Source organism: Gobio gobio (genome assembly GCF_949357685.1).
Source record: "Gobio gobio genome assembly, chromosome: 18".
NCBI lineage: Eukaryota > Metazoa > Chordata > Actinopteri > Cypriniformes > Gobionidae > Gobio > Gobio gobio.
In genome coordinates, this window is record NC_137111.1 from 28133546 (window position 1) to 28156732 (window position 23187).

Sequence of the window (23187 nt, forward strand, 5' to 3'; positions counted from 1 at the left end):
ACTCCCCTACTTCAGAGCAGCTATATGATATGCTAACGCCCCACCCGCATGTTGTTGTGATTGGTTACAAAGTAGTTTGTGATGTCAGAAACACCAGCGATTTCAAGCCACGTTTTATTTCTCCTTAAAAACCAATAAACCTAAAACAATGTCAGCAATGGTGTTGACTTGTGAATTTGCTGTCTTAAAGCATATTAAAGGGATAGTTCACCCAAAAATGAAAATTTGATGTTTTTCTGCTTACCCCTAAGGCATCCAAGATGTAGGTGTCTTCGTTTCTTCAGTAGAACACAAATGAAGATTTTTAACTCCAACCGTTGCTGTGTCACTCATATAATGCTTGTCAATGGGGTCGAATTCTATTAGATTAAAAAAAACATGGACAGACAACTTCAAATTAAACCCCGCGGCTCGTGACGACACATTGATGTCTTAAGACACGAAACGATCGGTTTCTGAGAGAAACCGAGCGGTTTTTATGCAAATATATCACCTCATATCAGACGAACGCTTCAGCTCTGCAGACTGCCATCACTTCCCGTTTGTGAGCTCAAAATCCTAGTCGGTCATAGATATATACATAGATTCCTCATTCGAGCAATCCACGCCATGATCCACACAGGCACTAATGAGGTATCTATGTATATGTCTATGACCCGGACAGAATTTTGACCTCACACACGGGAAGTGATGGCAGTCTGCAGAGCTGAAGCGTTCGTCTGATATGAGGTGATATATTTGCATAAATACCGCTCGGTTTCTCGAAGAGACTGATCGTTTCGTGTCTTAAGACATCAATGTGTCGTCACGAGCCGCGGGTTTAATTTGAAGTTGTCTGTCCATGTTTTTTTTACTCTAATAGAATTAGACCCCATCGACAAGCATTATATGAGTGACACACAGCAACGGTTGGAGTTAAAAATCTTCATTTGTGTTCTACTGAAGAAACGAAGACACCTACATCTTGGATGCCTTAGGGGTAAGCAGAAAAACATAACATTTTTGTTTTTGGGTGAACTATCCCTTTAAAAACACCACATAGACAGATAAACAACATTAAAAATTGATTTTTTTTTCACCACAGGGGGTCTTCAGTGTATCAACACGAACAAAAAGGTATGTTATACTATACTTTTAAAGTCAATTGAACAGCAAGATTTCCATATTCAAAGGGTGTTTTTGCATTCTGGCACTGCAAAATGTCTGTCTATATTTTGGAAGCAAAGTCATAATTCATGGTTTTGTAGCACTTTTCTGCCAATATTGTCATTTACACTTATTATTGCCAAAAACAACCTTGCCGCAGGGTCCCCTAGTGGCTCAGGAGCCCTAAGCAACCGCAAACACAGTACCAAGAAACAGTCTTGTGACTCGTCAGCAACAGTGAAGGACTTTCTGGGGGTCCTTGAACATCGGACACAACTTAATTGGTAAAGGACCCTCTCTAACCTATAGACATCAGCATTTACATCACAGTGAAGGTGACTGATACACTACGACTTGCAATGCAAGTTTAAAGTAAAACCTATATAAAGAGTAAAGGCAGAGTCAGATAACATCCTGCTAATCGAACTACAGTTGCTCCTAGCCGCTAGTAGTTCAATAAATTCAATTAGTGTGTGTTCTCGTCTTTGTATTTTGATTAGAACATGTTTTAATTACTTGAATTCTTTCACTTATGGGTCTGTCTGTTTACTTCAGTGCAATAGATGGTGGTAGCCAATCACATTTGTGTTAATGGGCTGAGGAACATAATTAAAATGCCATCAGTGTGACTGGACTTTGGATGCAGTTTCTCCCTGGAGAACTAGATCACGTGCTCAGAGAAAGACAGAGAGAGAATGAGGAAACAAAGATAGAGTGTGAGAGAGAGCACAAGAAATATGAATGCCGGAAACCTGGCCATAAAACCAGAAGGCACGTCAGCTCTGATGTAACTGTATGTAATGGGAAAAATGTCCATGATTTGAGCGAAAAAGTGATTAATATATTCCAGATTGTTAGATTTCATTATAGCTCATGTATGACTTGTTTTGAGCTATTACTTTCATTCCCGATGGAAAGAATGGCACAGATTCATCTTAGCACACGGCCCTGTCAGGATTCCTGCTAATGTAGCATAGAAGAGTTGGTGGCAAGGATGGATTGCATCTGGAACCGCATTAATCATATGCATTTGTTGGCTAAAAGCGCCGTTTCTTGAGGACTGCTGCCGCCATGCTGCCAGAAACTAACAAAGAAACACTACAGCGACATCCATCACAGCAATATAAAGGACATGGAGAGACAGGGTGGTAAAGGCACTCGTTATTGACACAATTACTTCAGATCGATCATGGGCTCACTCTGTGAGTAAGTGTTTGCTTGTGGCTGTTAGAAGGCTGTGAGGAGGGGGGGTGGTTCTGACCCACCTAAATAAAGCTTAAACCCTCCTAATTAAAGTCTCCCAAAACAACATCAAAACATTGTGGGTTGGGGGCCTTAAAAGGTCACATACTAGGAAGGAAGCTTAACATTTTCTCATTAAGATAATTGTATGATGTTGACCACACTAAAATAGGTCATATTATTGACAAAAAAGAAAAAAAAACTGAAAGAAAAAAAAGGAATATGTATATTTAAGTACAGAACAATAACAAAAATTGGGTAACACTTTATGAATTATTAGTAAATAATAGTTAATTCATCATTTATAAAGCGTTAATTGACATAAGCGGTTTATAAATACAAATGTATTCTATTTTCATACTTTATTAATGACCAATTTATCTTTGTTTATTTACAAACCAGTTATTTAGGAGTTGTCAGTTTCAATTTGTTGCATCTTCTGTATCACTTTGTTGTGTTTGTTTCCTTTTTCTGTTTAGAAGAGAACTGAGCCTTTAAATCTCCTTTGTAAAAGCTTTACGAGGCATAAATAGTCCTCACTTTAGATGAGCTCACAAACATTAGTTAACAACTACTAAATGTTTTATAACCAGAATGAATCATGAATTACAGTAGGGATACATGTTAATAAAGCACTTATTAACACACAGAGTAACTAATATGTCTAAATAATAAGATGTATAAAATGTACATTTAAATAGTTTATTAATCATTTACTCATATTTTCTAAATTATCTTATGAACCACTGACAACTCCTAAATAACTGGTTTGTAAATGGAATAATTTAGAAATTATAAATTGATCATTAATAAAGTATGAAAATACAATTATTAGACACATTATATGCTTATAAAGCAAGACTAAAGCATTTATGGCTGTATTTATAAACTGCTTATTGTCTATTAATGCTTTATAAATGATGAATTAACTATTTAATAATGCTTAACTAATGATTCATAGCATGCAGTTTTTATAAAATGTTACCTTTTTTTAAATCATTGCAGGCTATCCATATACAATTGTTAAATGTAGGGGGAACAAATAAAACAAATTCATTCAAGTTCTTTCTTTTTCATATTCTGATGCCGGCAAGAAACAAGTCCATACTCATAAATGTACTATGTTTGATCCATAAGAAAGTGGAGTTCTGTTGGGAAATGAATAATAGTAATATGAAGTTCTTTTTGTTCTCAGTTCTCATTAAAAAAAACATGAGCAAGGGAAAGAGAGCAGATACTCAGTGAAGAAAAGTTAATAAGAATGTCAAAAATACTTACAGTACAAATGTTTAGACACACCTAATCATTATTTTTCCATTGTACCTTTACACATTTACACAGACAAATAATCTCATCGATGTCATGAAAACTATGACTCTTATTCAACATTTACTCGATCACCTTCACGAGGTGCATATTAGCACTTGTTGTCTTGCTTTGTCTTCACTATCTGGTCCAAATCATTCATTATGTCCGTAATTACTAATTTTAAAGATGAGGAAAACAATTCAGTCAGGTGTCCAAACTTTTGCCTAATAGTGTATAACTGGCATCAGTTTGTTCTTCATACAATAAATTATACTGTGACACTGCATGTGTTCATGCTGTTGTTGCTTAAAACAGATGTTAGGAATGCTAATGTTAGATATAGTAAACAACAATAGTAAAAGTGATGCTTAGAGAGCAAGAGACTGCGCCTTGTTATAATACGTCTGAGAGAAGCTATATTTGGCTATCTGACTAACACAAGGGATAATTATTCAGTCTGGGATATCCCTTTATCATTTTTGCCCTCTTTCCCTCATCTTTTTTCTCATCTGATATATTCATTATTCATTCCTTCATCACAGCACTGGCCCCTCAGGATGGATGGGTAAAGATCACTTTGCAGAAATGCTTCCTTATTTCTCCCTTGGTGCTCCCTTGCTGTCCAAGAAGAAGGAAAGAAAGAAAGAAAGAACAGCCAGAACAGAGTGCAGATAAAGGTAAGGAATACAACCCCAAATCAGAAAAAGTTGGGACAGTATGGAAAACGCAAAAAAAAAGAAGTGATTTCTAAATTTACTTTGACTTGTGTTTCATTGCAGACAATATGAAAACAAATATTTCATGTTTTGTCTGGTCAACTTCATGTCATTTGTAAATATGCATCCTTTCCTGTCATTCAGACCTGCAACACATTTCAAAAAAAGTTGGGACAGTAAAGCATTTACCACTTTGTAATGTTGCCATTCCTTTTCACAACACTTAAAAGACGTTAAGGGACTGAAGACACCAAGTGATGAAGTGTTTCAGGTGTAATTTTGTCCCATTCTTCCTGCAAACAAGTCTTAAGGTGGGCAACAGTACGGGGTCTTCGTTGTCGCATTTTGCGCTTCAAAATGCGCCACACATTCTCTATTGGAGACCGGTCGGGACTGCAGGCAGGCCAGTCAAGTACCCGTACCCTCTTCCTCCGCAGCCAGGACTTTGTAATGTGTGCAGAATGTGGTTTTGCATTGTCTTGTTGAAATATGCATGGACGTCCCTGGAAAAGATGTCTTCTTGAAGGCAGCATATTATGCTCCAAAATCTCTATGTACTTTTCAGCATTAATGGTGCCTTCACAGAAGTGCAAGTTACCTTTGCCAAGGGCACTGACACAACCCCATACCATGACAGACCCTGGCTTTTGGACTTGTTGCTGGTAACAGTCTGGATGATCCTTTTCTTCTTTGGTCCGGAGCACACGGCGTCCATTCCTCCCAAAAAATACCTCAAATACTGATTCATCTGACCACAGTACACGTTTACACTGTGTGATGGTCCATCCCTGATGCCTGCGAGCCCAGAGAAGTCGACGGCGCTTCTGGACACTGTTAACATAGGGCTTCCTTTTGGCACAGTACAGTTTAAACTGGCATTTGTGGATGTAACTACGTATTGTGGTACTTGACAAAGGTTTGCCAAAGTAGTCCTGAGCCCATGTGGTGATATCGCTTATAGATGAATGACGATTCTTGATGCAGTGCCGCCTGAGGGATCGGAGATCACGGTTGTTCAGCTTAGGCTTGCGCCCTTGTCCTTTATGCACTGAAATTCCTCCAGATTCCTTGAATCTTTTAATTATGTTATGCACTGTTGAATGTGAAATATCCAAATATCTTCCTATCTTTCTTTGAGGAACATTGTTTTTAAACATTTCAATAATTTTCTCACGTATTTGTTGGCAAACTGGTGATCCTCGGCCCATCTTTGCTCCTAAAGGATTAGACCTTTCTTGGATGCTGCTTTTGTACCAAATTATAATTACAATCACCTGTTGACATCACCTGTTTCAAATCACATAATTATTTAACCATTTTACCTCATTACTAGCCCTAAATTGCTCCTGTCCCAACTTTTTTTGAAAAGTGTTGCAGGTCTGAATGACAGGAAAGGATGCATATTTACAAATGACATGAAGTTGACCAGACAAAACATGAAATATTTTGTGTTCATATTGTCTGCAATGAAATACAAGTCAAAGTCAATTTAGAAATCACTTCTTTTTTCTATTTTTTTGCGTTTTCCATACTGTCACAACTTTTTCTGATTTGGGGTTGTAGATGGTAAGGAATCGACAAGTAAAGAACTAGAAAGGAATATTAACAGAACGGTTCGGCCAAAAATTGTGCTTTTTTTAATTACCTGCCATGTCGTTCCAATAGTAAATTGTTTTGTTTCTACCACACTGGGTAAGGGTCCTCCCTTCAGATCCATTTGTATAAATCTTGCATACAACATGATACAGACAAAATTCTTTTTTCCACTATTTTCTGGAATATTGTGGAAACAGCCCAAACTGTATGCCGGGTGCTAGAGCTCACAGGGCCTGAATTACACACTTTCAAAAAATCAAAAAGCGTCTCTTTTTTGAGGGGGTTATTACAGCTTAGACAACATATACTTACATGTTTATCACTTTTGGCAGTGGTTTATGAAACTTCAAAGGGTTTCCTGTAAAATTACACCAAACTTTTGAATTTAGACCACTGTATGTGGGTATGGGAAGCTTTTCAATTTGGGTAGGCCAAATCCAGGCGGAAATCCCAAAAATGGTCCTAGACCTTAAGAGGTTATAAAGCTGCCATTTTTACTGTAAATTTCAAGGATTTTTTTTAGCAGTGCATGAAACACAAAAGTAAATATTTGGTTAGGATTCTGGATCATGAAATATATTGACAAGCTCAATAAATAACCATGAAAATATCACAAAAGTGATACATGAGAACCAGTCTGCTGTATGAGAGTTCAAATGCACTGCAGTTTATTTCTGACTTAAACACAAGCTCAAATGAGATTTGAGAGCTACGTCACTGATGTCAAACACCACTGGTTGCGTGTTTCATGTGACAGACCAAAAGTTTGAAGACTTTTTTTGCGTTTCATAGAAGAAAGAACATAATACAGGGTTAGAACAACATGACACAAGTGAAAACATTTCACATGGTTTCATCTTTTAACCCTGCCAGTGCACGCACACACACAGAGAGATTTTGAACTTGCCTGTCCTCTCTAGCCCCACACTGCTTCAAAGAGGCTGAAGCCCTTTCCTTCATCAGATGTGCTCATTAAAAGCAGCACAGCCTCTCGTCTTTTTTCATTCTGTCCTCCTCTTTCACTCGCTCACTCACTTACATTTCACTCTGTGATGTGACATGATGAATTTATGATTTCAATCACTTGGGGTGGGGTGGAGGTTTTGCCAAAAAAAAAAATGTTCTCAGATGTGTCACATTAATGTTGAAAAGAGGAGACCATCTTCACCAAAGGGCTGCTAAGTGCAAATGAGAGCAGTAAATATTCATCATGCTGAAATAATAATGTGCAAAAAGAACAAAACTAAGACTGTGATGCCTGACATCACAAAGTTTAGCACAAGACAATTACTCTTAAGAATAGCCAAAACCAAATTAAATATGAACTGAAGTATGAATGTCTTGAACTGACTTACAGTGAGCAAGTTTAAAATGTTGAATATACATGATACTGTATATTCGAAAAACAAAAAGCAACGTCATGAATATTGTGATGAGTTTAATAACCTTTTATTAAGTTAAAAAGGTTTTAGAGTTGGCAAATTGTTGAGTTAGTATTTTGATTCAGTTTCTGGTAAGTGATTCATAAATGTGATTCAATGACTCATTTGTATCATCATTAAAAAATTATCAAAGAAGCCTCCACGCAGCATTTTTCATATATTCAATATATTTTAGCAGGTCAATATTTTTATTCAGCAAAGACATTAAATTGCTCAAAAGTGGTAGACATTTACAATAAAACTCCAGTCATTTTGTCTCTCTCTCTCTCTCTCTCTCTCTAAAATCACAGAGCGGGGTCAGCGCATGCTGAGGCGCACAGTGCGCCGAAGTCGCCAACTTTATGCACAGTCAATAGCTACAGACCTCCAACCTTAGTGTGGCCATCAGATTAGCTCAAGAACAGTGCATAGAGAGGGTCATGGCCGACCAGCTGCATCCAAGCCTTACATCACCAAGTGCAATGCAAAGCGTTGGATGCAGTGGTGTAAAGCACGCCGCTTCTGGACTCTAGAGCAGTGGAGACGTGTTCTCTGGAGTGAGCAATCACACTTCTTTGTCTGGCAATCCGATGGACGAGACTGGGTTTGGCGGTTGCCAGGAGAACGGTACTAGCCTGACTGCATTGTGCCAAGTGTAAAGTTTGGTGGAGGGGGGATTATGGTGTGGGGGGTTTTTTTTTCAGGGGTTGGGCTTGGCCCCTTAGTTCTAGTGAAAGGAACTCTTAATGCTTCAGCAAACCAAGACATTTTGGACAATTTAATGCTCCCAACTCTTTGGGAACAGTTTGGGAAGGGCCCCTTTCTGTTCCAACATGACTGCGCAGCAGTGCACAAAGCAAGGTCCATATAGACATGGATGAGCGAGTTTGGTGTGGAGGAACTTGACTGGCCTGCACAGAGTCCTAACCTCAACCCGATAGAGCACCTTTGGGATCAATTAAAGCAGAGACTGTGAGCCTGGCCTTCTCGTCCAAAATCAGTCCCTGACTTCACAAATGCGCTTCTAGAAGAATGGTAAAAAATTCCCATAAACACACTCCTAAACCTTGTGGAAAGCCTTCCCAGACTAGTTGAAGCTGTTAAAGCTGCAAAGGGTGGGCCAACTCCATATTAAACCCTACGGGTTAAGAATGGGATGTCATTAAAGAGTATGTGCATGTAAAGGCAGGCGTCCCAAAACTTTAGGCAATATAGTGTATAACACAGACTTCTAAATTAAAAATCAAATATTCTATTGGAATGAGAATCAGCTTAATGTTTCACACTGTACAATCGTTTCGTGGAAGAGCTACACAGTCTACTTTTGGAGAGTCGAATGTAGCATGCTGAGGCCAGTACAGCGTAACGCCTTGTCTCTGCGTTCTGCCACTGCACCCCTGGGGCTGGAGGGGGGATGAGGAATGTTCATTAGGGCAGACAGCACAACACAGGGAGGAGGGCAGAGCAGATAGTGGCAATCGATGGGACAGGGTAATTAAAGAGCTGTGTGTTGGAGGAAAGGCGGGTCAGTACCGGTAAATAAAGTAGACTCAGAGCCACACAGACTACAGCAGTGACACTACAAGAGCCTCCGCGATCACTAACACACGGTCACACACACAAGATCACACTCACACATATAGATAAAATATTTATAGCAGCATGGTTATGAAGCTTTTTTTTTGTAATTTTCCTGCCACTGCAAAAATGCTATTTGCACAATTAGCTTTCATCCAAAAAATAAAATACTATTATCTTTTACTCGTCCACATGTCATTCCAAACCTATAAGGCTTACGTTCATCTTTGAAACAAAAATGTTTATATTTTTTTTACAAATCCTGAGAGGTTTCTGTCCCACTATTGAAAGTCCAATTCCACCAAAACTATGATGGATTAAAAAGTTCATAAAAAGATTGTAAAAGAAATTCATATGAACCAAGCTGTTTTTTTATCAATGGTAAAATGAAGTTTGAATGCGTTTGTGCTTGATGCACAAGAACCAATAAGGCTCTTTATTATTTTGATGTGCGCTAAATTCAATCTGTTCATCATATAAAGCAATCATATAAAACAAGCGTGACAGCGACACACGGCTCAAGATCAGTGGAGATATTATTAATGCCGCAGACGACCGCTTCCGCTTCTTCCAGTCATGTGTATGTGGGGTAACGCAGCGATGTTTTATCATATTAGACACATTTGAGTGTGTTGAAAGTTATGTTATAATGCTACTCTGTGCGTTCACTTGGTGGCTACTATGCAACACTTGTTGCTCACTGCAGTAAGCTAGATCAATATTAGGCATGGTAAAACATGTGTGTGAGCTATATAACAACTGTGTTGAGCTATATAACAATTATTAGTTTTCTGTCGATGAATGTATCCAAACAGCTGCTCACCTGTCTAATAAAACACATAATATATTAAAGTGTCTTTGTTGTTTCCATGGTTTCTACAAAATAAAATCAGAAATCGAGGGTAACGGGAGTATGATGTCATTGATACGCTACACGCAATGACACGGTCCATGTCCTGGTTAAAAATGCTTATTTCTCTCGATTTAAACATTCTTGGGAACATTTGGGATAATGCAAGTAAACAGGTCAACAAAATATATAACATTGTTCTAGTGGTTTTGGGATATTTTAATCCAAAAATCTTACATATTGTGCCATTAATTCTGCTAGGTGTTCCACTATACACAAAGTATTTCTTAACATTTAACTCAATATTAAAAAGGGATAGTTCACCCAAAAATGTAAATGGGTCAATGACAAATAAGAAAAATAAGACTTTTTTGTAAGATAAAAAAAAGTATAATTTTAAGCAAAAGAGTTTTAAAATGCATTTTTATGTCCAAAAAATGAATGGTGTTGATTCATTTTACAGCTTTTAAGACAGCATTAATTCATTATTAAACAAGGTTTCTGATTTTACCACTCAGAAAATGTCATATATTCATTTAAAATAATATACATATACGATATGCATATGAATCATTGTAAAATGCATATCACATGGTATATTCCCTTTCCCTTTTCTATTTAGGCTATTGCCTTTTTAGTCCAATTCATATAAACGGACACTTTTCAATGTGTTTAGAACACAATGTTCCATAAGGAGTTATGTTTTTTTTTTTTTTATTATTATTATTATTATTATTTGTATACATTATATAATGGTTTACATTTATATTTCTTACTTCATTTTACAATTGCAGTGGGAATTGATATTTTTAAATGTGAATTTGCAGGTCGCACCACCTGACATTTTAGGTCTTTGAAACACCACAACTCAAAAAGTCAGTTGAATTTCAAAAAAATTAAATGAGTATCTTATAAAGGAAATATTGTAGATCAATTTGATATGTGACATGTATTAATTAAAAAATAATGAATTCGGACACAAAATGTCATGTCATTGACTCAAATACTGTCCTAATTTTCCCACAGTTTTTCAAAATATCCCAACGTGTGGAACCACTGTCCACAACTGAATCAAGTTCAACTGAATTGTTGAATTGAATTATTAAAAGCTAACAAATGATGTTGTTTAATAAGTGAGTAAATTAAACAGAAAGGTTCAACTGAGTACATTGAGTACAAACTCTATAAGTATTCGTGCATATACAGCCACGCTTTTTAAAGTGATATTCTAAGCAATGTATGAGATTAGAATAGAACACATTAAACGAGACCACCACCAGGAGAATGACAGCCCAACATTTTTTCACAGAGATTTCATAACATGCGTCTTGGTTGAAACCCTTTCTACACGGCCTGCTACTGCACATCCTGTAATCCTCTCTTGAGCCCGGCACTCGCTCAGCCATACTTTGATCATCTGAAATGCAAAAAAAGACCCCACTCAAAGCCTGTCATTATTGTTTCCCCTCAAGAACGGGTGGTTTATTAACTTCTTCTAACCCATTGGAAGTCATTTCCCAGCTCTTTTCTGCCGAACAGAGAGATGAAAAGTTAGACGAGGACAGTAAAAAAAACAATAAGACTAAATCCTTCACAGTGTGCTGTGTTATACACAGTTGATTTAATCGAGCCTTTTTGAAAAAAGTCTTCTCCTGATTATCCATAATCTAAGCGTTACGCAACAAGGACAAAAACACATGCTTGTTTCTCCTTAATTTGCGGTTAAATAGCTTTTTAATTGAAAATATTGATGAATAATTAACACAAGACTGATTCTGTTTACCATAAGGAAGTGTCAATCACAATGAAGGTTAATGGCTGTTGTAGAATGAATATTCGAATGTCATCTAATTACTTAGACATATTGTGTGCGTGTAGGTGTGACCTTTAATATAAATAGACCTTTCTGATAAAACTCCGTAGTGAAGGAACACCGCAGCATAAAGAGATGCAAAACAACTCATTTCAATCGTGACAAATCAATGTAATGACGTGACAAGCGAGAAAGGTGTAAAAACATCCATGTTTCTCTTTGAAGACTCCCACCACTCATGTCTAAAGAGGTAACGGCATAACTCTACTCAAAAAGTGAGACTTATCATGCCTTTGATGGTTTGAAAAAGAGGACATAATTGAGTCCTGAAGTGCACAGACTTCCCTGTAATTGCAAATTAATTCAGTCTACTTAAATTCCGTTCCCTTAGGACAGAGAACATACACACACAAAAATCAATTAATTTAATTTAACGAGATAAGGTACAGATTGTTTATCAGAATGTTTGCACTTGGCAAATTCAGAGTTTAATGAAGTTACCCTGCATGTGTGTGATGTATATTTTAAAGTTGGCCACTGAAATGGAATGCTTTATGGTTATGTCACCTCTGCCTATTCTAAGATATCACACACACAAAGTCTCTCGATTCAAATACAGCTAAAATACACTTGCTAATGAGCCAAATTGCTCACATCGTACGTGGGATGCAGGTTGGTGGCTGGATGCCTATATAGTTAACATCCGACAGCAGCTGGGGTAGAGATGCTTCCAGTTTAAAAGACTCCCATGCAAGCAAATGGGTTTTGCCAGTCACCAAGAAACTTTAGAAATAAAGTGATTTTCTTAACTGGTCTGATACCGTTTCTTGCTTGATACGTGCTCTCTTCACACAAGGCTTGTCATGTATGCAACTTAAGACTCGGGCCTCAGAGACCACCTTTACAGCCCACCCCTTCTAGTATTGAACTCTTTGAATGATTAATTGATTCAGTCTGCTAACGCCAAGGGAGAAAGTTAGAAGAGAGGATTGATATTAGGATTAAGAAGGCGAAAAGAGGTAGAGAATGTGATCAACCAGAAGGAAAAGCCAATCATTTAAAGAGATAGATCACCCTAAAATGAAAATTAAATCATAAATTATTGACCCTGGTGTTGTTCTAATGCACTTCTTTCTTTTATTGACCACAAAGGGATTAAAAAAATGTACACTCATTCATATAATGGCAGGGAATAGTGACCAGCATCAAGCTTTATAAAAAAAGACTCCGAAAAGTATCACAGAATGATCCCAATGCGATACGCGTCATATAGTCCAAGTGTTCTGAAGTATTCAATATGAAATTGAATGTATTATTTAATGCCAGGGTGAGTAATTTATGACTTAATTTTCATCTTAGGCTGAACTATCCCTTTAAATCATGTCGACACTGAAGAGACGTTCCTGCTTAAACGGACAGTTCACCCACAAATTAAAATCATGTCATCATTTACTCACCCTAATGTTGTTCCAAACCTGTATTACTCTCTCTCTCTCTTCTTTGGAACACAAAAGTAGTAGTTTTGAAAACTGTTCAATCTGTTCTCCTCCATACAAATCAAAGTAAATGGGGATCAGGGACAGTCAAGATCCAAAAAGACACCATAAAATTGTCAGAAAAGTAGTCTATATGACTCATACACTATATCTCTTTGCTGTAATTTGGATACATTTTAAAGATCTAGCCTACACTTTTATTACTGAAATGCTGGAAAGTATTTACAAGAATAATCTTTTATTACCGCTCAAAAGAGAAAGAGAAAAAAACGAGTAAACATTTGAAATGGGCCGTTATTACAGCAGTAATTAAAGGGATAGTTCACCCAAAAATGAAAATTAGCCCATAATTTAGGCCTACTCACCCTCAAGTCATCCCAGGTGTATATGACATTCTTCTCTCAGACGAATAAAATCGGAGTTATATTACAAAAGTCCAGGCTAATCCAAGCATTAGAATTGGATTAATAGTTGCTCTGTTTTTGAAGTCTTTAAAAAGTGCATCTGTCCATCAAATAACGTGCTCCAGGCGGCTCTGGGGTGTTAATAAAGGCCTTCTGAAGCGAATTGATGCGTTTGTGTAAGAAAAAGATCCATATTTAAAACTTTATAAAGTAAACTTTCGGCCGACCGCCTTCCCTGTTCAATTTATGGAAAAAGTGTTGAAAGGTCCTCTGCTGATCGAAAGACTAACGCGACCAGGTAGGCTCGTCATGACGTCACGTACGCATCTTGAGTTTCACTTTCAACATTCAACACTTTTCCACGGAAGGCGGTCGGCCGAAAGTTTACTTGATTCCTAATTAAATATAAATTTATTCTTATTATTCCAAGCTGATATTTTATTTACAGCAGACAATCATGCTAATGACCACGTGAGCAGCGTGTTCATATGATCACAAAACTCGTTCCTCCGCCGTGAATAAATTGCCATCTGAATGCACAAGTTTTATCACTGAGGTGTAGGGCTGGGTATCGTTCAAAAATGTTCGATATCGATACCTTGACGCGCGCATGCGCCTATAGAGGGAAATGCACCTTTCATTTGGATTACATAATCAAAGTATTTGCTTTCGATTTGAATTGGTTTGTTTAAACATAGATATTTCAAGCTTTCTATAGGCCTATTTCTCATATCTGTGAGGAAAGTATATGCTGAGTTTCGGTTCATTTATGTGATGCGCTGAAGTTCTTCTTGCAGTCGGATGCGGAGAAACTTTCTGCTCTTTAGTTTATTCCGTGCACTGTCAAGTGCTTCAGATTTTTCGTGTTGTCGGTCTTAGTAGCAAATATTGTAACCGCCATAAACAAATGTTTTTCCACCACAGCCAATCGTGCTGCATGGTTATTGGCTCACTGACGTTGACAAGATTAACCCCTTAGGTATCGAAATTTGGAATCGAACGACAAGACCATTTACGATACTCAACATTATCGAGGCAATTCGGTTGGTACCTAAAAAGCATCAAACTCGATACCCAGCCCTACTGAGGTGGCATGCAAATGTATTTTTACGGACGTCCACATGAGAAACAATTAACGTCCGAATAGAGCTCTAAACATTAAAACTCACTAAAATTGTTTAAATCCCAGACACTAACACTCTCATTACCCTTTATTGTATAGAAAAGAGTATCTTGGACATTCAACTTTTGAAGAAGTCTGAAACAATATGATTTATTGGTATTTAAAGGTAAAGTACTTTTTGTAAAATGTTTGTTAAAGTCGGCATGAAATGGAAACTCCCAATATCTATTTTCCAAATGAGTGTTATTGATCTTATTTATACATATATGTTTCATTTTTTTTTGTTTCAGTTTAGTTTCATTGGACTTCTCCAATCATTTGATTTCATCCTTATAAACTCTGTCCTTTTCTTACAATCACATTCAGATCTGCCTCCATCCAACCAAAAACTGATGGATGAAACCAATGATGGATAGAACCAACCATCTATTTAAAAAATTTCTTTTTGGATAATCAGTTTCACTCAGATGTACGTCATAATATGAAAAAAAAAAATACTTATATATATATATATATATATATAAATTAATTACCTAGCATTAAAAAATATTTTTAAAAGACATAGCCATAGAAACATTATTAAAAAAATATTATTAATTAATAAATAAATTATATTAAAGGTCCCATGGCATGGCATTTTTCTATTATTTTATAATGTTTCCTGAGGTGTACTTATATTGTTAGTATGATTTTTACATCATAAAATATCATTATTTAGAAATAAAAGGCATTTTTTCAATACTGATGTTTGCCCTGTGGCTGAATGCCCTGTTTCAAGAGGCGTGTCTGCTGTGAGACTTCAGTAAAAACGCCCACTGTTGTGATTGGCTGACATCTTTGCATTTGAAATGAGCGGAGGGGGCGTGGTTTAACGAGGTCTATCAGGCATGAGCCTGCTGCCAGAGAGACGGATGGACCGGAGTTCACTTCTCATCAGTTCTCAGCACGTCTCAGTTCAGTGAACTGTTGTAGTTACAGCATATACTTCATGTTATTAGTCTATTTCTAGATGGAGGGGCTGTCACTCATGTCAGAAAGTTAGTAACTTTAGTAAATTATGGATCAGCGCTGACTGGAGACGCCAACCGTTTAGAACGGTTCAGTCCGATTTGGTGAACTGATTCGGTTCACTAAAAAGAATCAGTTTAAAAGAATGATTCGTTCGCGAACCAGACATCACTAATGTACCAGAGACGGAGCGATTGCTAACAAAGTTATTTATAGTAACTACTGAGTTGTGAGAGCTGTGCTGTCAGCGCAAGTTTATTTTGTTTGTATCTGAGAGTTCTGAATAAACACAAGTCCCAGTCACACCGAGTCCGTCTTCATCCTTATTACCAACTTTGTAACACATGTAATGAACCATTACAGCTATCGAGATGAACGAGTTACGAGTAAGTGTTGATTATAGCATTATTTTTAGATATGTTCCTATCATATGAAAAGCGTCAGTGATGCGCAGTGAGTACACAGCGCAAACAAAGACACAACAGCAGTAATCAAATGTAATCCAGTTTATTGTGGGGCTAGGCTGGCTAGCCCTGATATGCTCACGCTTACCCCCCTTCAGCTTAATCTCACGCTGCGTATGGCGCCTCCGCTGTGGGCCAGATGCAGTACTGGGGGTTGGTGATGTTGAAGGCCGACCGGTCAGTGCAGCCCGAGCTTCGGCGTGCGTGAGGTTTATCTCTAAAGATGTTACTCTGCTGATGTTGAGCAGAAACGACTGTATGCACATTTTAGAACTGATAGACGCGACGAGGACTTACAAAAACACTGACTCACAAGATAGAAAACACGAAAACACCGTTCTGTCGGGAGAGAGAGAAGCCGCAGCGTGTGCACGAATAATAAATAATTAGCTACACATAAGAAATCACTGATCACAGATCAGAAGGAACTGAAAAAAGACTTCCGTTTTCATTTGTACATCCAAACACTGAGAAACTGCCAGCATTCACTCGTTCACAAGCCATGATCTCTTGAGGACAAATATGGCGCTTGCATGGGCGTGCCAAATTCTCTGGGCGGAGGAAAGGGAGGTAACCGTTCCTGTTATGAGGTCATAACAGGAAAATTCCAGATCAGCTCGTCTGGGCTGTCATTTTCTCAAAGGCAGAGAAAGACAGCCAGAACTCGGTTTACACCCATCAAAATTTCTAGCCACTTGGGGACAATATTCAGGCTAGGAGAACTCATATTAATGTTGAAAAACCTCATAAAATTAAAATTTCATGCCATGGGACCTTTAAATAAGCATTTGCACTTATTCGTCACTCCAATTAAAGAATGACCCAGATTGTCAGGGTTCTGTCACTTCGGTCTAGTTTACTCTTGGTTTGTGACAGAGCCCTGACACTCCTGTTTGTCTTGTCTTGTGTGAGCGCGCAGCTTTGAGCATGCTCAAGCTGCGTGCTCTTCTGTCCTTGTGTTTTGTGTGCGGGGCGTGGTGTTCGGATCCCAGCACTTCAGTCTAGTTTGGGTTTCAGTTTTGTGTTGGGATTCGGACATTCATGCTCCGTGTGTTTGTTTTCTGTCACGAGCGCACGGAATGAGCATTCGCTCGTTCTCGTGCGCTCTGTCTTGTCACGTGAGCATGTGCTCTTCTGTCTGTGTAGCACACGGTTCATGTTTTCATCGGCCCTGTGCTTTCATGTTATGTTTTGTCTTATGTTGTTTAGCACGTAGTTGGTGTTTTTCACTGGCTACGTGCTACGTCATGTTGTCATGTTTTGTGTGAACTAATGAGAACTGATGAGTTCTCATTAGCTGCATTGTCATGTTTGGTGTGAGTACGTCTTGTTAAGTGTTTCTTTGTGCCATGTGCTCGTGTCCATTGTCTAACCCCGCCCACCTTGTTTCCTGATTATTGGTTCATTTGCCCCACCTGTCTTCCCTCGTTACCCTCTTTTGTTTGTTCCCTATTTAATCTCCTTGTGTTTGCAGTCCAGTGCGGAATCGTCGTCAAATTTACCTCTTGTTTCCCTGCTCCAGTCAAGTCAAGTCAAGCCTAGCCAAGTCAAGTCAAGTCTGTTTTTCCCCCTCGGGGTAGTTTTGGTTTGTCTTGTTTTATTTTTTATTATCATTAAAAGCCCGTTTTCACCTGCATCATTGAGTCCTCGCTCCTTTCCCTATAACAACCCTGACACAGATAACGCGTGTTCGAACGAAATAACGTCTCACTAACACGAGGGTGACTAAATAATGACAGAACATTCTGTTTTGGGTGAACTATCCCTTTAAAGTAAGCATTGACAAAAATACAAGACAGAAATAGCTGAGCAGCTTAAGAATAGATTTCGCCATTCCAACCACACACAAAAAAAAAAAACCCTAGGAGGAGCATGTTTCACTTTACACATTCCCGATCGACAGCCTCATCCAAAGCGAGACCAAAGAAAAGCAGGCCCATTCGATACGTCTGTGAAGAGACTAAATGAAACAGTGAGAAAATGCCGGAAATTATGGGGAGGGGGGGGGGGGGCACAACCAGGGTAAACAAGACGTCCTCACATATTTCTGGCGACACCACTGAGAAGCTAATCTCTATTGAGGCCCGTTGTCACGCTGACAGAGAGAAAAGCAGAGGCGATTGATCTGATCCGCTCTCATTAAAAGCCGAGCGGCAGATTTCCTCTGAGCTTTGGTCCCTACAGTGCAGCGTGGGTCAGCCATTAGAGCCGGAGCTGCAAACAGAGGGAGAAATATTAAAAGCTTACAGGCAGCTTTAACACAGTGGGAACTGGCCATGCTGAGGTACTAAGGGGGCTGACAAGGAGAGAAAAGCAGCATTAAGCCTCATTTTGGGGCTCATGTTTGCAGAGGCGCATCAGCATGAAACGGTGTGAGAAATGGAAGTGGCACAAACTGCAAAATCCACTCATCATGACATGAATAAATAAAAACGGTGTTTTCACAAGTAAGATGATGGCTCGCTCACAGAGTATGCTTTTAAAAGAAAAGAATAAAAATAAAAAAAAACTTGAAAGGACCTCTCTCTCATTTTCATTTTCTGTGGAAAATGTCAAAATATATTGCCTCGGGGATTTCACCAAAACCCATAAACACTCCTACTGTAAACAATCCGCAGCGGATGGCTCCTAAGTACACACACCTTAGGTGGATTCTGTGGTATGACAGTTTCCTGACAGCAAATTGTCTTTATCACAAGCTTGTTTGGATTTTAAAGCCCTTGTTTGCATTAAGCATTAATGAGAACTGCAATGCATAATGTTACGCTAATATTTGAGAGTGACTTTCGAGCAACTCAATGATGTAACCAGGCTGGTGGGGAAAAGATATCACAATATCTGCCTGACGGAGGACAGCTGCAGCCTGCACTTTGATTTAGCTCACATTAAATGTCATAGACCTTCGATATCCGATCATTTGTCCTGAATCAGTGGAGCTAATCAAAGCTAATAAGGCCCACAGGATGGACAGTCGGCTGAGGAAGCTGCGTGTGTGTGGTTGAAGGAAGCGTGGGTGGTTTGTTTGCGCTACATAATAATATCTCATTTCATGTGAGTTACTTCACCGTTTGTGATATATGGTGTGGATCACACACTGTGAATGTCATCTTTTGAGTTCTTTTTCATTTGTTTTCCGACCCCTATTGCTTTTTAAAATGTGTAAAGGTATCGAGGAGGCAAGCAGAATAAATGTTTCATACCTTCAATAACCACCACATTATATCCTCCATATCTACAAAATTGTATTCCTGTCCATGGACGTAATTATCCTATGACAATTAGCTACAGTGCACTGAACTATGGGATTAATGGCTCTCTCTTACCTATTAGATCTGTTTCAGGAACACTGCGACCGCTCACATTGTGCGTCAGTCACCTTGAACGGACTAAAACACACATGCCCCGAACAACACACTCAAAAACCATACAAAGTGATGCCTGGTGTGCCAATGCTTTGCTGAACTGTCTTTTACGCATTTTCTTTCGGTCAGAGCTGCATTCTTTGGCTTGGTTTTTATTTGATTATTTCTTTAATGATTGAGTAATGAAGGAATCATGAATAATGTTCTCTCGTGAACATTCACATCATTTGAAATGTATGGACGGCCGCTGCGGCGGTCTGACACACAGCCAATCTGGAAAGCAGACAGGAAAGGTGATTGAAATTCATTGCTTTTGTATGCGTGCAATTTGTTACCAGATCAGATCTCGCATGGCAATTCTAACATGAGCTGGGCTTTTTCAAACCTACAATTAAATAAAGGCACAGTAAGAAGCTATTGCTTTTTGGTAGGCTGGCGGGTGTGTCCGCAGCATGTGTGTGTGTGTGTGTGGGGGGGGGGGGTTAAGTGTTGCTTTGTTTGATGGCAGATGACAGGTTAAAAGTGTTAAAAAAAAATGTATTCTACCTTGTGCAGAGAAATTTCAGTGGCTCTGTGGCAAAAACTGCACTATTAAATAAGCTCTAAAAGTCTCTGTGTGGCCATTTGTAGCTTGGATACTTAGAAAATGATGTGCTTTAAGCCCATACCCAGCTGTTATACATTATGTCTGTGCCCAGATTTGGAAAATACATTTCGGATACATACTTACATATTATCCAAATGACTACAAACAGGCCCCTAGACTACATCTAAAGTGTGACAAAATATTAAATGTGCAACAATCATTTAAATCCTGGTTGGGAAAGTTTTGTGTGCATTGTGAGCCATAATCTCTTTAGAGCTCCTAAATGCTGCAACGGACACAGCACAAGACATGAATGTCCAATAAGCAAACAAATGACTCTTACAAAACAGTTTTTTTTTAATTAGTCAAAAAGATTCAAGAAACACTTTCAAACTCATTTGCGAATTTAAGGTTTGAATCAGACTTGCTCAGTATTGTTGCTGTTACTGGATCCACAGCTGGCATTTGGTAAATTCTACATGGAAAAGTTAGTTCAGGCAAGAATAAAAAAAAAATTTTTTTTTTAAATGTACATTCTATATTAGTACTCAATTAAAGCTTAAATTTCAACATTATAAAATTAAGTAAAACCTACTCATCTTTTCTGATATTGGTGTACCCATCATGCACTGGAGCAAGGTTGATTTTTCACTGTTTCCCATCTGTATTTAAACAGTTTTACCATTGCTTTTTTAGTTTCAAAGCCATTTTGTGACATCTTCAATTCCTTTTCATCTCAAAATGACACATTCATACTCAAAAAAGATCCATCAAATGTTACAGTAATAGTATTGAGGTCTCTGAGTTCGGGTGCCACGTTACTTCTATTATGTAAATTGTTTGAGTAAAAAGTATTGCAAAGTAAACTGGTCAAGTTAAAGTTACTTATTTTCTTTGTTAATTTACTTAACGTTAAGTAGAGATTGCTTGATTCATATGAAAAAGTTACTTAAACCTGCATGCAAAAGCTTAGTAAATTAAGTAAATTTTACTTATTGTTTTTTTCAGTGTACTCTAACTCTTTCCCCGCCAAACACGAAATTTTCCATTATTTGTGAGAAAACGCTTCCCTGCCAAACACAGAATTTTCTGTGTTTTCACTGTTATATGCTAACTATTAAGCATCGTCTGAATGAGTACAGAATCTCCTGATCAAAACACAGGCGAAGAAAACAAGCAAACATATGTAAGCAGATGCATATGTAAAATAACGTGATCATCAACATTAAACATCATATAAATCAAAACTGCCTAATGTTACTGAATGAAATGTCGACCCAGGACGAGCTATAGGACTGTGCAAGCATTTTAATCAATGATCAATCTTTTTCTTTTCTTTTTTTTCTGCTTCTTTCTTTTGATATATGGCATGCTCAGATATTCATACAACAAAATATTCTACGGGCCATAATTTTTTCGTGAAAATTATCAAAAACCCTGGCGGTGGCTAGCAACTTTTTTTTTAAACACTGGCGGGGTTCTTGAAACTGTACATCAGACTAACTATTTGACAGGTTGTTAAAAGAGATACACAACAGCATTTTATAAAAAAAAAATTCTATAAAAAGTTAATAATAAAAAGTTATGGTAACACTTTAGTTCTCACTATTAAGTTGCTCAGCATGCATATTACTAGAATATTGGTTGTTTATTAGTACTTATAAAGCACATACTTATAAAGCACATAGTAATGCCTTATTCTGCATGACCATATTCTCTCTTAATCCTACCCAATACCTATACTTAACTACTACCCTAGTAACTCTTAATAAGCAGTAATTAGGAGTTAATTGAGGAAAAAATTATAGTTAATAGTAATTACCTAGATTTACACTAGGAAACTACCTTAGTTTAAATAACTTAAATCATTGTAGTCTAGCACTGATAAATATTTGAAGGAAAACACTTACATTTCAAAGCATTACTCTCAAGACAAACAGTAACCTAATTCGGCTTTATATATGCTTAAACCAGGTAAGCGACACAATTAGACAGAGTTTTGTGTCGAGTTGAGCAGCAGGGTCTAAGCCCCAGAGGACCCCTCTATGATTGCAGGAGTAATTGTAGACGTCCCACTGTAAGGTGGTAATTAAAGCAGATGAGGAGATTTTCACATTAAGGCAATCTGAAATTGCTGACGGGTCACTGGGCTGACACAGCACGAGGGGCAATCCTTTATCCTTTATCTCCGAGCTGCACACAGCGAAAACGCCAGGCAGGGTTCAGTTAAAATAAACCAGTCTGTAATTATGTCCATCTGGGTAGGGTGTGATTGGGATATTAAAAATAACTGAAGTGTGATTTTTGGTTATATCAAAGGGTAGGTCCCCCCACAGCTCTCCCTAACGTTATGAACACCTGAGCAGTTCAAGATTTTCTTTATGGATTTGGTTGGGATGCTTGAAACTGCACCTGCTCTGCAAAAGCTTTGTGAGACAAGCAAACCTCAAGGGCTGCTTGCTTTCTCTCTGTAATGCTAATAAGATCAAATATGAATCATGTGTTAGCAGGCGAATTTCTACACAAAGCACAATTGGAATTGCTAGGTTTAAAAAAAAAAAATGCTTGTTAGCTAATACCAAATATCATTCAAAATAACAAAAATAAATTCCAAAATAAAATCTCAAATATGTATTTTTCATCAGCAACATCACATCCATAGTTACAAAAAGAGGGAGCCAATGGAAGCCTAACTGAATAAATAAAATATATATGAAATAATAAAAAATTTAAGTGTAAAAAAATAAAATAATTTGTGACAATTTGTTGGTAAAACCCAAAATAAAATCTCAGTACAGGCTAAATGTCTCATGCTTGTCACGTCTGAGGCCAAAGACAAAGATATTGCCACTGATCTGAGAGCAAAAACTGAAAGCTGCAATCAATCAAACAAGAGTTAATGTCCTTCCTGTGTCTTTTAAAAAAAAAACATTATGTTGTTTCAGCCTGAAAAATCACCACTGAAAGTACTACACGCTGCCTAATTAAGTAATAGAAAATGAGGTGAAAAGAAACCCATAATACAGTAGCACAAGCAAAATTGCATTCAGTCCAATATTGAGTGATTCAGCAGT